The sequence below is a fragment of the Dendrobates tinctorius genome, unplaced genomic scaffold, assembly GCF_039654945.1.
Source record: "Dendrobates tinctorius isolate UK_male_01 unplaced genomic scaffold, ASM3965494v1 ptg000404l, whole genome shotgun sequence".
In the NCBI taxonomy this organism is placed as follows: Eukaryota; Metazoa; Chordata; class Amphibia; order Anura; family Dendrobatidae; genus Dendrobates; species Dendrobates tinctorius.
This window is the reverse complement of record NW_027362069.1, coordinates 2,167,139-2,185,748: the sequence shown is the minus strand read 5'-3', so window position 1 is coordinate 2,185,748 and position 18,610 is coordinate 2,167,139. Positions and strand designations below refer to the sequence as shown.

The window sequence follows — 18,610 nt, the reverse complement described above, 5'->3', positions numbered from 1 at the left end:
CCAGCAATCCCTTTTTGACATTTTGAAGATTTCTATAATTGAAAAATGTCCTAGCACCAAGAAACATAAAAGAGAAGAAGGAAGATTTGCTAAAAATCGCCTGTCTCCCGAATAAACTCATTACATGCAATCTGAAAACTTGCCTCTGTTGTGACTCGATCTGCCATGGTCTCTCTGATCTCACCCTTATTTCTACTGGTGAAATTTTCTCGACCAAATGTCCCATGTCATGTCCCACCAGTTCTGTTACACACGTGATTATATGCTCATACCAGAAATTATATGTGGGAAGGACGACCCAACCCCTCCACAAAAGGCTGAACTCACACCGCTCCAATACTCCATAGGGTTTTCTCCAACATGGGCTTTCACGTCACTGCACCATCAAACACCAGAAAGATTCCACACAACTGAGAATATTCCCCACAGAGGAGATTCCCCCACAGGGTCAGAATCGCATTGGACAACTACATCGGGAAGAAATCTTCTGGATTTATAAACTAAACCCCCTTACTCCAAATGGCCTCAGTGAGATTACAGATGTTACAGAGCCTCCTGCTGCACCAGCCTGGGATAAGTCAGATCATTGCCGGATCCCCGAACACCTCCTGTGACCCGGCTCCACCAGCGCTGCCGATCCCCCCCGGGTTTACTGAATTCAGACTGTGGGACAGACCCCCATTTGACACATTAACTTTTACCCTATTTTCCTCCTGAATATTTGGGGTGCGTCTTATGGTCCGGTGCGGCTTATAGTCAGAAAGATACAGTATATCTTTATTCATTCTTTTAGGTGACCTCACTTCATTCATAGGCACTTTATAATATAATTATTGTATGTAAGTGTGTTCTGTTTTCTCAGGAACTATAATTTATCTTTGTGTGACGGACTTTCTCATGAACTTTGACATTTTGTGCTTTGTTGGCGTTTTTTCATTCCAGAGACATACTGATAGGGAATTTAGATTGTGAGCCCCATCGGGGACAGCGATGATAATGTGTGCAAACTGTAAAGCGCTGCGGAATATGTTGGCGCTATATAAATAAAAAGATTATTATTATTATTATAAAGACTGCATATAAAACGTTCCAGGCTCGACATGTTTATCCGCTCTCAGGTTTCGTCCTGAGGAAGACGTCCTGCGTGACTGTGAAACGCGTTGACTTTGAAAACCTGTTTGAATAAACATTTTTAGTGAAAATCTCCATCTCCGATCGTCTCCATCAGCAGCGCAGGTACAGACACATTATACCCGGATCAGCTCTTCTGCTCGGTCTTTGGCCCCGGGTCCTGCAGCAGCTGATTTATGCATTGAGCATGGTGTAAAGGCGCCACTCCATCAGATGAGTGTAATACTCCCCTACTCTCATTACATCTGGTTATCAGGTAAGACCCTATTTTTCGCTTGTTTGTTCCTCAGTATCTCGACTACAAGAAATCTCTGTAACACTTTCAGGTTACTTGGATAAAACCAATGAAGGGACTGCTGGGACCGTAACGGGGTCCATCTGAGACCCCAATGCAGAAGCCACATGTCCTGAGAACTGGACCTGCTGGACCACAAATTGTCATTTCTCCAGGTTACCAAATAAATAGTTGTCACGTAGAACCCGGAGAACCTGTCTGACATGCTCAGCATGCTCCTCCAGAGGACGGGAGTAACTCACTATATCATCCAGGAAAATTACCACAAATCTACCAATCAGTGAGAAAAATATGATTACTGACATTGTCACAGACTGCCGGAGCATTGGTTACCCCGAATGGCGGCATCAGGTTGGGTTTTCTTACAGCGAATATTGGATTTATGTTGGGGCCCCCTGTCCCTGACAGCCGGTGTCGTTTCCCCTACAGAGGCTAATCCACAAGGGCCCTGAGGTGCGAGACTCGGGCGAGTTTCTCCCAAGTGTGACCCCGGCCTCAGCCGGACTCTGGAAGGGGGGAAATAACCGAGATTTGGGCATTTTAGCTCCTGGTGTGGAGTCGATAGCACAATCATATGACGCCATATAGTAGACGGCCGGTAACCGGTGAGAATTCCCTCCTGTGTGGGGTCTATTTCCCTCCAGAGAAATCACACGTTACATTCCACACATAACACTGTGTAGAGAAGGCGGCGCGGGGTAATTGTGCCAGTAGTGAGGGACAAATAATGGAGGGAATGTCACTGACTGAGGAGAAGCCTCCATGGAGCCTCTTCACTCCGGAGATCATGTGACCCCTGACTCCTCCCCTCCTGTGACCTCATCACAGGTCCTGTGCACAGAGCAGCCATATATGTGGAGTGCGGCTCTGCAGGTTAGTGATGGGCAGTCCGGCTCTTCTGGCTCCTTTCCCCACTTTTCTCCCTCCTGTCCCTTCACTATAAAGCCTGGGCCTCATTATACAGCTGTACAGGGGTCTAGTGAAGGCTTTTTAGCCCTTTCCTCAAACTGTATCTCCTGGGAACAGGCCCTCACTCCTGTCCCTTCACTATACAGCCTGGGCCTCATTATACAGCTGTACAGGGGTCTAGTGAAGGCTTTTTAGCCCTTTCCTCAAACTGTAGCTCCTGGGAACAGGCCCTCACTCCTGTCCCTTCACTATAAAACCTGGGTCTCATTATACAGCTGTACAGGGGTCTAGTGAAGGCTTTTTAGCCCTTTCCTCAGACTGTATCTCCTGGGAACAGGCCCTCACTCCTGTCCCTTCACTATAAAGCCTGGGCCTCATTATACAGCTGTACAGGGGTCTAGTGAAGGCTTTTTAGCCCTTTCCTCAGACTGTATCTCCTGGGAACAGGCCCTCACTCCTGTCCCTTCACTATAAAGCCTGGGCCTCAATATACAGCTGTACAGGGGTCTAGTGAAGGCTTTTTAGCCCTTTCCTCAGACTGTAGCTCCTGGGCACAGGCCCTCACTCCAGTCCCTTCACTATAAAGCCTGGGCCTCATTATACAGCTGTACAGTGGTCTAGTGAAGGCTTTTTAGCCCTTTCCTCAGACTGTAGCTCCTGGGAACAGGCCCTCACTCCTGTCCCTTCACTATAAAGCCTGGGCCTCATTATACAGATGTACAGGGGTCTAGTGAAGGCTTTTTAGCTCTTTCCTCAGACTGTAGCTCCTGGGATCAGGCCCTCACTCCAGTCCCTTCACTATAAAGCCTGGGCCTCATTATACAGCTGTACAGGGGTCTAGTGAAGGCTTTTTAGCCCTTTCCTCAGACTGTAGCTCCTGGGAACAGGCCCTCACTCCTGTCCCTTCACTATAAAGCCTGGGCCTCAATATACAGCTGTACAGGGGTCTAGTGAAGGCTTTTTAGCCCTTTCCTCAGACTGTAGCTCCTGGGCACAGGCCCTCACTCCAGTCCCTTCACTATAAAGCCTGGGCCTCATTATACAGCTGTACAGGGGTCTAGTGAAGGCTTTTTAGCCCTTTCCTCAAACTGTAGCTCCTGGGAACAGGCCCTCACTCCTGTCCCTTCACTATAAAACCTGGGCCTCATTATACAGCTGTACAAGGGTCTAGTGAAGGCTTTTTAGCTCTTTCCTCAGACTGTAGCTCCTGGGATCAGGACCTCACTCCTGTCCCTTCACTATAAAGCCTGGGTCTCATTATACAGCTGTACAGGGGTCTAGTGAAGGCTTTTTAGCCCTTTCCTCAGACTGTAGATCCTGGGCACAGGCCCTCACTCCAGTCCCTTCACTATAAAGCCTGGGCCTCATTATACAGCTGTACAGGGGTCTAGTGAAGGCTTTTTAGCCCTTTCCTCAGACTGTAGCTCCTGGGCACAGGCCCTCACTCCAGTCCCTTCACTATAAAGCCTGGGCCTCATTATACAGCTGTACAGGGGTCTAGTGAAGGCTTTTTAGCCCTTTCCTCAGACTGTAGCTCCTGGGAACAGGCCCTCACTTCTGTCCCTTCACTATAAAGCCTGGGCCTCAATATACAGCTGTACAGGGGTCTAGTGAAGGCTTTTTAGCCCTTTCCTCAGACTGTAGCTCCTGGGAACAGGCCCTCACTCCTGTCCCTTCACTATAAAGCCTGGGCCTCATTATACAGATGTACAGGGGTCTAGTGAAGGCTTTTTAGCCCTTTCCTCAGACTGGAGCTCCTGGGAACAGGCCCTCACTCCTGTCCCTTCACTATAAAGCCTGGGCCTCATTATACAGCTGTACAGGGGTCTAGTGAAGGCTTTTTAGCCCTTTCCTCAGACTGTAGCTCCTGGGAACAGGCCCTCACTTCTGTCCCTTCACTATAAAGCCTGGGCCTCAATATACAGCTGTACAGGGGTCTAGTGAAGGCTTTTTAGCCCTTTCCTCAGACTGTAGCTCCTGGGCACAGGCCCTCACTCCAGTCCCTTCACTATAAAGCCTGGGCCTCATTATACAGCTGTACAGGGGTCTAGTGAAGGCTTTTTAGCCCTTTCCTCAAACTGTAGCTCCTGGGAACAGGCCCTCACTCCTGTCCCTTCACTATAAAACCTGGGCCTCATTATACAGCTGTACAAGGGTCTAGTGAAGGCTTTTTAGCTCTTTCCTCAGACTGTAGCTCCTGGGATCAGGCCCTCACTCCTGTCCCTTCACTATAAAGCCTGGGTCTCATTATACAGCTGTACAGGGGTCTAGTGAAGGCTTTTTAGCCCTTTCCTCAGACTGTAGATCCTGGGCACAGGCCCTCACTCCAGTCCCTTCACTATAAAGCCTGGGCCTCATTATACAGCTGTACAGGGGTCTAGTGAAGGCTTTTTAGCCCTTTCCTCAGACTGTAGATCCTGGGCACAGGCCCTCACTCCAGTCCCTTCACTATAAAGCCTGGGCCTCATTATACAGCTGTACAGGGGTCTAGTGAAGGCTTTTTAGCCCTTTCCTCAGACTGTAGCTCCTGGGAACAGGCCCTCACTCCTGTCCCTTCACTATAAAGCCTGGGCCTCAATATACAGCTGTACAGGGGTCTAGTGAAGGCTTTTTAGCCCTTTCCTCAGACTGTAGCTCCTGGGCACAGGCCCTCACTCCAGTCCCTTCACTATAAAGCCTGGGCCTCATTATACAGCTGTACAGGGGTCTAGTGAAGGCTTTTTAGCCCTTTCCTCAGACTGTAGCTCCTGGGAACAGGCCCTCACTTCTGTCCCTTCACTATAAAGCCTAGGCCTCAATATACAGCTGTACAGGGGTCTAGTGAAGGCTTTTTAGCCCTTTCCTCAGACTGTAGCTCCTGGGCACAGGCCCTCACTCCAGTCCCTTCACTATAAAGCCTGGGCCTCATTATACAGCTGTACAGGGGTCTAGTGAAGGCTTTTTAGCCCTTTCCTCAGACTGTAGCTCCTGGGAACAGGCCCTCACTCCTGTCCCTTCACTATAAAGCCTGGGCCTCATTATACAGATGTACAGGGGTCTAGTGAAGGCTTTTTAGCCCTTTCCTCAGACTGGAGCTCCTGGGAACAGGCCCTCAGTCCTGTCCCTTCACTATAAAGCCTGGGCCTCATTATACAGCTGTACAGGGGTCTAGTGAAGGCTTTTTAGCCCTTTCCTCAGACTGTAGCTCCTGGGAACAGGCCCTCACTTCTGTCCCTTCACTATAAAGCCTGGGCCTCATTATACAGCTGTACAGGGGTCTAGTGAAGGCTTTTTAGCTCTTTCCTCAGACTGTAGCTCCTGGGAACAGGCCCTCACTCCTGTCCCTTCACTATAAAGCCTGGACCTCATTATACAGCTGTACAGGGGTCTAGTGAAGGCTTTTTAGCCCTTTCCTCAGACTGTAGATCCTGGGCACAGGCCCTCACTCCAGTCCCTTCACTATAAAGCCTGGGCCTCATTATACAGCTGTACAGGGGTCTAGTGAAGGCTTTTTAGCCCTTTCCTCAGACTGTAGCTCCTGGGCACAGGCCCTCACTCCTGTCCCCTCACTATAAAGCCTGGGCCTCATTATACAGCTGTACAGCGGTGTAGTGAAGGCTTTTTAGCCCTTTCCTCAGACTGTAGCTCCTGGGCACAGGCCCTCACTCCTGTCCCCTCACTATAAAGCCTGGGCCTCATTATACAGCTGTACAGGGGTCTAGTGAAGGCTTTTTAGCCCATTCCTCACACTGTAGCTCCTGGTCACCATGTGATCTCACCAGAACCCTAACAAGCTAATTAAGGTGTGAAATCTTGGTCAAAATTATCTCAGTACACAAATCTCCCAGGGTGCCCAAAGTTTTGCATCGCCCCTTTTTCCTTTTTGCAATTATGAAATTGTAATAAATGTCTATATATATATATATTTTATTATTATTTTTGCCTAAAATACAAAGGCCATGTGTCATCTTAGAGGTTCGGCCTTTTAGAGATCATTTCATCTTCATCTTACTGCTGCTCACAATAACGGTCATTTTGACAAGGGGCGCCCACACTTTTACATGCCACTGTCAATGCTTCATCCCGCTGGTGCTCAATATTTAATAGGGTCTCACTATTAAACTTAATGAAAAGTTCGGTGAATTTCTTTGAGCTGTTATTACTAGAGATGAGCGAATATCGTCGGAGAAGTTGTTATTGGCTAATATCACTTACCGAATAGCTGCATCGGGACCCCGGATCCCTGGAGCGCTCCCGATAATCAGCTGCATGTGTCGCTCTCCATGCAGGTGCTGTGACTATCACACAGCGCGACACACGCAGCTGATTATCGGGAGCGCTCCAGCACACTGAGTCCTGCACACACTGAGGCCCCGATCATGTGACCCCTGACTCCTCCCCTCCTGTGACCTCATCACAGGTCCTGTGCACAGAGCAGTCATATATGTGGCAGATACTCCTGGATCTTCTGCTTTCTGGGCCGGTTCCTCCTGTGAGTCCTATTAACCCTTTCACTCTCTGTATTCTCCTTTCTGACAGGACAATATCTGAATCCGGATAGTGTGACAGGAATTTAAGCAATGTGGAAGGAAAAAATGACAATTTTACTTTTTTCCTCACAAAAATGTGACTTTAGCCCCAGAATTGGCAGCGTAACAAATCCTTATTTCCCCCACTGTAGTTTGTAGACTCCATATACAGATCCCTTAAGTGCGAAAAGAGCTGAATTCCCCACTTAAGTTATTGCATTTTGGAAATTGCCCCCCACTGGGAATTTATCTCCAGGTAAAGGCACAATTGTGTCTCCATGGGGGTTGTGCTCACAGCCCAACATCGTGTGGCCCTCCAAAGAAATGCCACCCCGCACCATTACTGACCACTGCCAAACCGGTCATGCTGAAGGATGTTGCAGGCAGCAGATCGCTCTCCACGGCGTCTCCAGACTCTGTCACCTGCTTCCATCTGTGAAGAGCACAGGGCGCCAGTGGCGAATTTGCCAATCCTGGTGTTTTGTGGCAAATGCCAAGTGTCCTGTACAGTGTTGGGCTGTGAGCACAACCCCCATCTGTGGACGTCAGGACCTCAGACCATCCTCATGGACTCAGTTTCTAACCGTTTGTGCAGACACATGAACAATTCTGGCCTACTGAAGATCATTTTGCAGGGCTCTGGCAGTGCTCCTCCTGTTTCTCCTTGCACAAAGGTGAAGGTAGCGGTCCTGCTGCTGGGTTGTTGCCCTCATACGGCCCCCTCCACATCTCCTGGTGTACTGGCCTGTCTCTTGGTAGCACCTCCAGCCTCTGGACACTACGCTGACAGACAAAGCAAACCTTCTTGCCACAGCTCGCATTGATGTGCCATCCTGGATGAGCTGCACTACCTGAGCCACTTGTGTTAGTTGTAGAGTCCGTGTCATGCTACCACGAGTATGAAAGCACAACCAACATTCAAAAGTGACCAAAACATCAGCCAGAAAGCATTGATACCGAGATGTGGTCTTTGGTCCCCACCTGCAGAACCACTCCTTTATTGAGGGTGTCTTGATAATTGCCAATAATTTCCATCTGTTGTCTATTCCATTTGCACAACATCATGTGAAATTGATTGTCAACCAGTGTTGCTTCCTAAGTGGACAGTTTGATTTCACAGAAGTTTGATTTACTTGGAGTTATATTCTGTTGTTTAAGTGTTCCCTTTATTTTTTTGAACAGTGTATATAGATAGATAGATTTTTTTTTCTTTACGTTGGAGGGTCCAATTCCAGCTATTGCTGTCGGATCTGTAAACCCCTCTGATCAGTGCGATCATACAACATACAAGCCTCTGATGGCTCCGGTGATGCCCTGTACTACTGTAGTGCCGTGTATCATCACTGCCTGTCAGTGTAATACTAACGGCCCCATACACATGAGATCAGAGTTGGCTGAACGGTCATTTGGCAGATGGCGATCTCTCCCGACTCCCCCATACACACAAATATTCCAGCTTTCCTGTGGTCTGTATGAGAGAGTCACCTCCAGACTCCTCTAGAGGAGGATTATCTACAGGAAGAACAAACAGATTATCCTCTGAAATTCAGGATGCCAGATCCTTCTCTGCCCTGACATCATCTGTCGGGAGGCCCCCAAATACATTATATGGTCGGCCAAATCCCCCGAAATCAGTGCTTTCATGGGACTTTAGTCTAATGTGTATGGGGGCGTTATAAGGTAACTTATTGGACGCTGCCTCTGGCCCGGCCTAATAGACCTTCATACATTGCAGCCCAGACCCCATTATTAGGCATGTAAGTATCATAGTAACTAGGCCGCCCCATACTATCGAGTACTTGGAGGCGGGGGGCATTCAGCCAAACTCTGTCACACCTTCTTAGATGCCATATTTGCTTTTCACAGCAGCAAGGGGTTAAACTGCCAGGGTTTTTGTTGCAGCCTCATCTGTGCCGTCCCTGCGGTGTACATCTATGTTCTGGGGACCAAAAGAATTAATTTGCAAAAAAATTGTTTCACTTGTTGAAATATAGTAAAATGTGTCTTCTGCTTTTTACATATTTTTTTCTTCTTACAAGAATTGTTGGAGCCAATTTTCTTTAGAAACATTTAAATATCGGCTTTTTCTGGAGTTTTTCTTGTAATATAGGAAAGCCTAAGGCCAGAAATAAACCCCATAAATCACTGTACATGGAGACTTTGGGATCAGATCATTTCTGTCCGTTGTGTTTGTGGAAACAAAAAATCTTTTCTAAAAGCCTCAAACTTCTGTGTGTGACTCAGAGCTGAGATCTAACGTGAGAGAAGATTCCAGTGCGGGGAAGACGGGAAACCTTCATATAGACGGCCGGTGGGGATGGAGGCAGTGACCGACTCTGGCCAAATCTGTCTCTAGAGCCGCAGTAGGAGATGAAGATGTCGTCCTCATCATGAAGGAGTTATTTCTCATGTTGCGTGTAATGAATATCTCCTGCAGTATTGCTGATGCCGATTCCAGTGTCGGTAATGAGACGAGAATTAGCGTTATGGAAGATGAGTCTATGAGGAACGTGTTCAGCTGCCGACTCCGAGGAGGAAACTGCTTGTTGTCTGTGGCCTAAATATATAGGTTTTATTAGTAGATGTCAGGGAAGAAAACTAAACCCTGTAAAATAATAAATCTTCTCATATGTTTCCCTTATTATCTCCAGTAATTGTATTATTACACAGGATTCTTATGATGTTACATCGGCTCATCTTCTCATTCAGGTCTCTACAATATCGGATCCTCTCAGTGAAGATCTTCTACAGAAGAGAATTTTCCTGATTTACCCATCAAGGATGGATATGGACAGAGACAAGATGGCGGAGAGGATGTTACACCTCACCCTAGAGATCCTCTTCCATCTCACTGGAGAGGTGAGAGATTCTGATGACGTCACATTACATCATTCTTATCTATGGGAATAACAGATGGACAGAACTGGAGAGGTGAGGACTCTGGAAATGTCTGTAGTGAGATTTATTAATGTGTCTCTCCATTACCAGGATTACACAGTGGTGAAGAAGACCTCTAGTGATTGCTGTCAGGACCCTGTGTCTGAGGGATGGGGAAGACCCCTGAGCCCAATCACGGGGCCTCCACCTCACCCCCTGATCCATGAGGACATCAATGACCAGAAGATCCTAGAACTCATCTACAAGATGATGGAGCTCCTGACTGGAGAGGTGACACTGCTGGGAATGCTGGGACATTATACAGTAATACTATGAAGGGATCGGGGGGATGACGGTATCATTGTATGTGTCAGGTTCCTATAAGGTGTCAGGATGTCTCTGTCTATTTCTCCATGGAGGAGTGGGAGTATTTAGAAGGACACAGAGATCTGTACAAGAATGTCATAATGGAGGTTCCCCAGCCCCTCACATCTCCAGGTAATAGACAGGACTAAATACACATGGCCTATAATTATCTGTATGTAGAGAATGAATTCAGTCCCTGTATGTGTTTCCTCCAGATCTGTCCAGTAAGAGGACAACACCAGAGAGATGTCCCCGTCCTCTTCTTCCACAGGACAGTAAACAAGAAGATCCCAGTGCTCCTCAGGATCATCAGGTAGATGGAGAGAAGGTGTCAGGAGATCTCCCCTATGATGTGTAGACGGCTGTGAAGGTCTTGTGCTCAGTCTTGTTTTATCCACCAGTATTATATGTTTTATACTTGTGTAATGAGAACGGTGGAGATGGCAGGATTAGAGCTGATCATAGATGGGACTTCTCCATCTGTCTGTGACTTTTACAATATTTGTTTCAGGGTGAAGATCTGACCCATATTAATACTACAGAGACATATGTGAGAGATGATGAGTGGTGTAAAGAGGAGATTCCCACATATGACTACCCAGGTAAGTAGTGACCACTGAATGCAGAGACGTCACAGATTCCTCTCAGTCACCGGCTGTGGCTGCTTTATCGGTGGTGTAGTCCGGCCGTATTACCATGATCACCATTTTGCCTCTAGACCACAACATTCTCCTCCACCCAAAACTGTTCAAATGACTTTGGGCATTGAAAGCCCTTTTCTATAGAACTTACGACCTGGAGGATCCACCTACCCCCTGGTATTAGTGTGAGGGTGATCCCTTAAAGCAGTACCTATATGATTGCATGTACCTGACCCAATATAGGCTGAGTGCATGCTTAAAGAGTCACACCGATCACACAGTTAGGCCGGAATCACACTTCTTTGTGTGATACGAGAAACTCGCACGAATCTCTCGTAATCAACATCCAGCACCGCTGCTGGTACTCAGGAACGGAGCTGCGGCTGCATAGAAATGCATAGAAATACATGCAACCACAGCTCCGGTCCTGAGTGTCGGCGGCCGGGTGTTGATGCGAGAGACTCGTGCGAGTTTCTCACATCACACACAGTAGTGTGATACCGGCCTTAGATGTCTACTCCTTTCTCAGTAAAGGCTTGCACACAACTGAAGTTTATTCTCAAAAGAAAGGAAATAGCCATTCTCTCCTTCACATTAGGAGACGCTGACCGTTACCTGCCCAGATCTGTAACTATAAAGCCAAATGACAGCGTACGTAGAATGTGCTGACAAGTTAGAAAATCACTTGAAGAAAAATCTTATGCTGGGCCTGTAAGAGAAAGCGGAGGGTAATGATGCTGTTGGCTTCCTAGATCCCTGAGATCTTATCGGATGAATCTTCTCTCCCTTCTGTGCTGCTGAATGTCTTATGGTTCCTACAAGACCAGGTCCAGTCTTTCTGGCCAAACTTCCCTTTTATGAGCGACAACAGTAAATGTGCAGTGAGGCCAAGTGTGAATTTCTGTCCAATAACAGCAGAGTTTCCCTTTATCCTGACTTTTCAATTTGTATTAAAACCAACTAACTTCCAGGAGGATTGTGATAATCTCCAGGACAAACATTCCACCTGTGCCATGATAGATCTCTAAGCTGTGCGTGGCTGAGGGCTGTAATATACATTTATTCTCGCCTGCAGGAGATGTGTTGGCTCCAGCCCTGGTGTCATGGAGTCACTCCACGTCATAAATGACATTGTTTTTGGTCCTAAGGAATTCAGATTACTGCACAATCTCTCTTGAAATGGGGAGCAATATTATTTTCTCTAATCTTCTGCTCAGGATCCATAGTAGCTCCAATGATCCACCATAAATGAGGGCAACTCTGGTTTACTGTTGTGTAATCTGTATTTGTAGTTTTCAGTAATGAGATTCTCGTGCTCTGGGGCGGGGCTGTGGGCGGGGCTGTGGGCGGGGCTTTATGTGGTGCTCTGATTACATATTCATCTGTATTGGCTTATGACAGGTCGCTGACCCCTCACTGACCTGCCCCCATTATTACATAATGCATATAATAGCATTGATATTATTGGTGATAATGCCTATAATATTGTGGCTATTGTGGGGTTAGGCCGGGGTCACACTGGCGAGGAATATGGCCGAGTGAGAGGCACTAAAAGCACGCATTAGACGCGGACCAATGATTCTCTATGGGGTCCCTCGCACCAGCCGTATATTTCTCATCCGTATTCTACGCTCCGTGCCAATCACAGCATGCTGGGACTGTCAGCGTACTACGGCCGTAATACGCCAATGCAAGTCTATGGGTGCGCAAAAAATACGGTTTACACACGGACCACACATGTGACCTGCGAGAAATACGCACCCGGTGTCTTTTAGAAAAGCCGGCAATTCAGTGCGCTATACAGTAAAATCACACTGACAGGTTTAATAAAGAAACGAAAGAATAGATATAGACACATAGAATACATTATATATATATATATACACACATGTCATTGAGACACACATATATATATATATGCATTCTATGAGTATATATCTATTCTTTGGTTTCTGTTAGAAACCCTGTCATAGGGCTCCATTATATGTCCATTTTGCAAGCCTGCGAGAAAATCTCACCATACGGATGCCATACGGATTACATACGGATGCTGACATGCGCAAAATACGCGACCACACCTTGATTACAGATGACATACGGAGCACTATTTAGGGGTCATTCATCTGTATTACGCATGTAAAATACTGACCGTATTTTGCGTCGGTTAGTGTGACCCCGGCCTTAGAAAAAAAATACATCCAGCAAAATGTCACCAGCGGCCCCTGTCCAGTAGCCTCTGTGTCTTACTTATAGATGCTACTGTGCAGGCGCCGTAATCACGGTGACATTTTGCTGGATGTAATTTTTTTCTAAGCCTCACAATAACATATTGTGCCCAGCTTGTGTCTCTGGAGACCTCTAACCCCACCTACCCCTGGAAATTGTTAAAGGGAATCTGTCCCCCTTTTTTGAGATATCCTATAATGATATCTTTCAATTGTGTGTCACCTAAGGATTCTCTTAGTACTTTTGCTTCCCCCTGACCCCGCACCTTTCATGCATAAATACCTTGTTTATATCGGTTCAGATGTATGTAAACTGCCGCTGTCCGGTCCGCTGGGCGGGGCTTATTCACCTGCTCCCCCCTCCCTGTCTTGCTCTACACATTTCTTTTTGTGTAGAGCAAGACAGGGAGGGGGGAGCAGGTGAATAAGCCCCGCCCAGCGGACCGGACAGCGGCAGTTTACATACATCTGAACCGATATAAACAAGGTATTTATGCATGAAAGGTGCGGGGTCAGGGGGAAGCAAAAGTACTAAGAGAATCCTTAGGTGACACACAATTGAAAGATATCATTATAGGATATCTCAAAAAAGGGGGACAGATTCCCTTTAAGTCAGCTCTACTCAAATGTGTCTGTCACTAAATAAACCAAATGCTTGAATGTCAAAACAGTTCAAAAACGTGGTTCTGTGTGGAAGATTGTAAAGCCGTCATGGAGGCATAAGGCTGGCAGTGATGGGCATTGTGGGTAATAATAGCGGGGATCATGCCTCATTCCTCTCTAGGAACATACACGACATCTTCTCTGGGGGTTCTTTCTTGTTTCAGTTACTGGGATGAGTGCAATAAAATGTCGCTCAGTGAGTCTTCTGACATCTTCACATTCTAAAGGATTGGCGGGGACAAAATTATCAAAAACAAGATTTTCAGTGACCTTTTCCTGATAATCAAGGAAAGTGTCTGCATTTCCGGCTTTTTTGTATAACACAAAAGAATTATATGTGGCCACCTGAAACAAATACATGACTAACTCTTTATACCAGATCTATGATTTTCTTGATACCTGGTATGGCTGTAGAACCTGATCTGCAAGGTCCACACCCCATATATTTGTTGTAGTCAATGACAGACACAGGTTTTGGAGTAGTGGATCTCTGTTGGTCTGCAGTGGCCCTTGTGGCATCTGTGTGGATCGAGCTCAGGATAAAAATATCTTTTTTATCCTTATACTTAAGGGCAAGCAGCTCTCCATTGTGTAAAGCCCCTGACTGCCCCTTTCGGAACTTTTTTTTGACCAATGATCGTGGAAACCCGTGATGGTTTTTGCGAATAGTCCCACAAGCCCCTATGTTATGTTCAACCAAACTTTTAATTAGGGGTATACTGGTGTAGTAGTTGTCAACATACAGATTGTAGCCTTCTTGTAAAAATGGAGTTATCAGCTCCCAAACGATTTTTCCAGATGTCCCCAGATAAGTAGGGCATCCTGGTGGGTTTAGTTGGCTACCTTTCCCCTCATACATGCGAAAAGCTTTCATAACAGGTCCTAAGAAGAACAGAAGAAAACATAGCGGTGGCTTGAACAGGGCGGTTGGACCAATAGGACCGAATGCTCGTTTTTTAACAAGCCCATAGCGAATGTAAGTCCTAAAATGTTTTCATTTCTAGGACATTAGTTGGTGTCCATAAATTTGACCTAGCATAATAGGATCGTGGATTCTGGCTGATGAATTGGGACACATATGAATTTGTAGGACAATATGCTCTAGCAAGCTATCTGTCAGAAACAAATTAAAAAAATAATTGGTGCAAATTTTTCCACCTCCACATTTATACCAGGAATGGCATTAAAATTAGGGATGAATGGAGTAGCTGAATCCGAAGCCTCCCATCTGGGAAATGCTACATCAAGAGGCAAAGCCCCTTGGACATTGGTGTGCACCAATTCACGAGCACTAGGGACAGCGCTAGTACTGGGCATTGTTCCCTGAGTTGGAGACATTTCTCCAGAAGCGCTATTTGTCCTTCTTGTTGTACTGGTCCTTGTGTGTGAGGATGGACCAGAATCACTGCTCATTTCTGACCTATCACTGTCGCTGCTACTAAAGCCCTCGAAATCCACATCGCCATCTGACACTGCACTTTCTTCCCTGTCAGAGCATAAAAGTGCATAAGTCTCCTCTGCACTATAATACTGACGGGCCATTTTATTCGTTTTTATTTTTTTTTTCTGGAAATAGAAAACTCTGATGTGACCAAATTATTGGGGAGACAATTGAGAAAAGCAAAATTCTTTAGCCTAACCCTAACTTTAGAATAAACCCTAACCCTAACTTTAGCATAACAGTAACCCTAACTATAGCATTAACTCTAACCTGCCTTATCTGTTTTTCCATTGACAAATGATGGACCTGAGTGGGGACTTGTTTTTTGTGAGATGAGAATTGGTATTATTTTCGCCTACATAACATTGATTGGTTTCTTTTTATTCGATATTTGGGAGGCAGAATGAACCAACAGTTGAACACCGCACACTACTGGCTCATCCAACAAGGTTTTCTATTAGACTGTGAACTGTCATTGTCTTGGTAAATAATTAAACTTTTTTACATAGCTTGCCATTTTTATGGACAGTTTAAGTAGAAATGTTCAAAAATATAAAACTCAAGGATATTTTATTAAAAATAATTGTGTTTTTATCTTAGCAGATGACTGTACCAGGAGATCAGGGGGACAGCTGACATCTTCAATTTTTAAATCTGATGATCTTGAGATCCTACAAGACACAACTGAAGTGATTGCTATTACTCCAGATATATCATCAAATATTCACAGCAAAGATCTGTCATCTGATCCTATGAAACAGGTCCCATCTCCTGATTCATTACTGACTACTAAGGAAAATCAAAGTCACAAAAGAGGCATTAAAAAACAAACTGCTCCTAAAGCAAAGAAGTCATTTTCATGCTCAGAATGTGAGAAATGTTTTGCACATAAATCACATTTTGTTAGACACCATAGAACTCACACAGGGGAGAAGCCTTTTTCATGTTCAGAATGTGGGAAGTGTTTTGCACATAAATCACTGCTTGTTACTCACCATAGAACTCACACAGGGGAGAAGCCTTTTTCATGTTCAGAATGTGGGAAGTATTTTGCACGTAAATCACTGCTTGTTACTCACCATAGAACTCACACAGGTGAGAAGCCTTTTTCATGTTCAGAATGTGGGAAATGTTTTGCACGTAAATCAAATTTTGTTATTCACCATAGAACGCACACAGGGGAGAAGCCTTTTTCCTGTTCAGAATGTGGGAAATGTTTTAATGAGAAATCTAATTTTGTTACACACCACAGAATGCACACAGGGGAGAAGCCTTTTTCCTGTTCAGAATGTGGGAAATGTTTTAATGAGAAATCTCATTTTGTTACACACCACAGAACGCACACAGGGGAGAAACCTTTTTCCTGTTCAGAATGTGGGAAATGTTTTAATGAGAAATCAAATTTGGTTAATCACCATAGAACTCACACAGGGGAGAAGCCTTTTTCCTGTTCAGAATGTGGGAAATATTTTAGCCGGAAAATGATTCTTGTTAGACATCAGAGAACTCACACGGGGGAGAAGCCTTTTAAATGTTCAGAATGTGGGGAATGTTTTAACTGGAAGCAAAGTTTGGTTGATCACCATAGAACTCACACAGGAGAGAAGCCTTTTTCCTGTTCAGAATGTGGGAAATGTTTTAACCGGAAAGGGAATCTTGATGAACACCAAAGAACCCACACAGGAGAGAAGCCTTTTTCCTGTTCAGAATGTGGGAAATATTTTAACCGGAAAGCGCTTCTTGTTAGACATCAGAGCAGTCACACAGGGGAGAAGCCTTTTTCATTTTCTTAATGTGGGAAATATTTTACTAGGAAATCAACTGTTAATAAATATCAGAGACGTCACACAGGGGAGAAGCCTTTTTTATGTTCATAATGTTGGAATAGTTTTAACCAAAATTGAATCTTCTTAAATGGGTTGTCTCTTGTCATTCCTCATGTTTGCTAAAAAAAGGATAAAACTAAACTTTATTAATTCCAAATGTGAATCTATACCCATAATTGACCCCCTGAAGGTTAGTCAGTAGGTGACCAATAGAAAAAGCATATACCCCACATCTCAGTATATAGGGTGAGGTGACGTATATACACTCACTCTCCAAGCCTCTCATTTCAATGGGTTTCATCGTCCTCACAAAAGGCGACTCATCAGGAGACTATTTAATATTGACCTGTATTCAAGCGAGACTAGACAAAAAGACTGAAATCATTTATCATGTTATCCGAAACAGTCAGAAAACTAGCCCCATATTGGCAGATCCCAGGCTTCAAACTGTATAATTCGTAAGTTTATAAGCCCCTCCAGTGTCAGGAATAGATAGTATGTGACAATACACTATAATTGTTGTTTTTCTCCTATAGGGACTGCCCTAGTTTGGTAATGTAACAGCTGTTAATTAGTAGTGCAGACAAATTGTCCTAGACTAAACTCAGTTTTCAGACGGCCCAATATGTACCACTCAGGGAAAACTTACCTGCTCCAAAGATCATTAGCAGCTTCTAACTAATGGCCATGCTGCGGTCTGTCAGGGAATGAGTGCAATATTATTATAAAGACTAGGGATATGTGCAACCATAATGTCTGGGAGATCTGTGCCATTATTTAGTATGAATATGGAAATTATCTCTGAAAGTAAAGTGTTCCCTGAGTGGTATATACGGTATTTTCACATACTATCTATTCCTGATACTGGAGTGGCTTATAAACTTACGAAGTATGTACACTGCTCAGAAAATTAAAGGGAACACTTAAACAACAGAATATAGCTCCAAGTAAATCAAACTTCTGCAAAATCAAACTGTCCACTTAGGAAGCAACACTGACTGACAATCAATTTCACATGCTGTTGTGCAAATGGAATAGACAACAGATGGAAATTATTGGCAATTATCAAGACACCCTCAATAAAGGAGTGGTTCTGCAGGTGGGGTCCACAGACCACATCTCGGTACCAATGCTTTCTGGCTGATGTTTTGGTCACTTTTGAATGTTGGTTGTGCTTTCACACTCGTGGTAACATGAGACGGACTCTACAACCCACACAAGTGGCTCAGGTAGTGCAGCTCATCCAGGATGGCGCATCAATGCGAGCTGTGGCAAGAAGGTTTGCTGTGTCTGTCAGCGTAGTGTCTAGAAGCTGAAGGCGCTACCAGGAGACAGGCCAGTACACCGGGAGATGTGGAGGGTGCTGTAGGAGGGCAACAACCCAGCAGCAGGATCGTTACCTCAGCCTTTGTGCAAGGAGGAACAGGAGGAGCACTGCCAAAGCCCTGCAAAATGACCTCCAGCAGGCCACAAATGCGCATGTGTCTGCACAAATGGTTAAAAAACAACTCCATGAGGATGGTCTGAGTGCCTGACGTCCACAGATGGGAGTTGTGCTCACAGCCCAATACCGTGCAAGACGCTTGGCATTTGCCACAGAACACCAGGATTGGCAAATCCGCCACTGGTGCCCTGTGCTCTTCACAGATGAAAGCAGGTTCACACTGAGCACATGTGACAGACGTGGCAGAGTCTGGAGATGCCGTGGAGAGCGATCTGCTGTCTGCA

The 18,610-nt window shown here is 45.4% G+C and overlaps 1 pseudogene; it reads left to right on the top strand.

Moving 5' to 3' along the window:
* LOC141076417 (uncharacterized) overlaps positions 1-17,201 on the top strand; it is an 85,161-nt pseudogene extending 67,960 nt beyond the window's left edge.
* Positions 17,202-18,610: the final 1,409 nt, after the last annotated feature.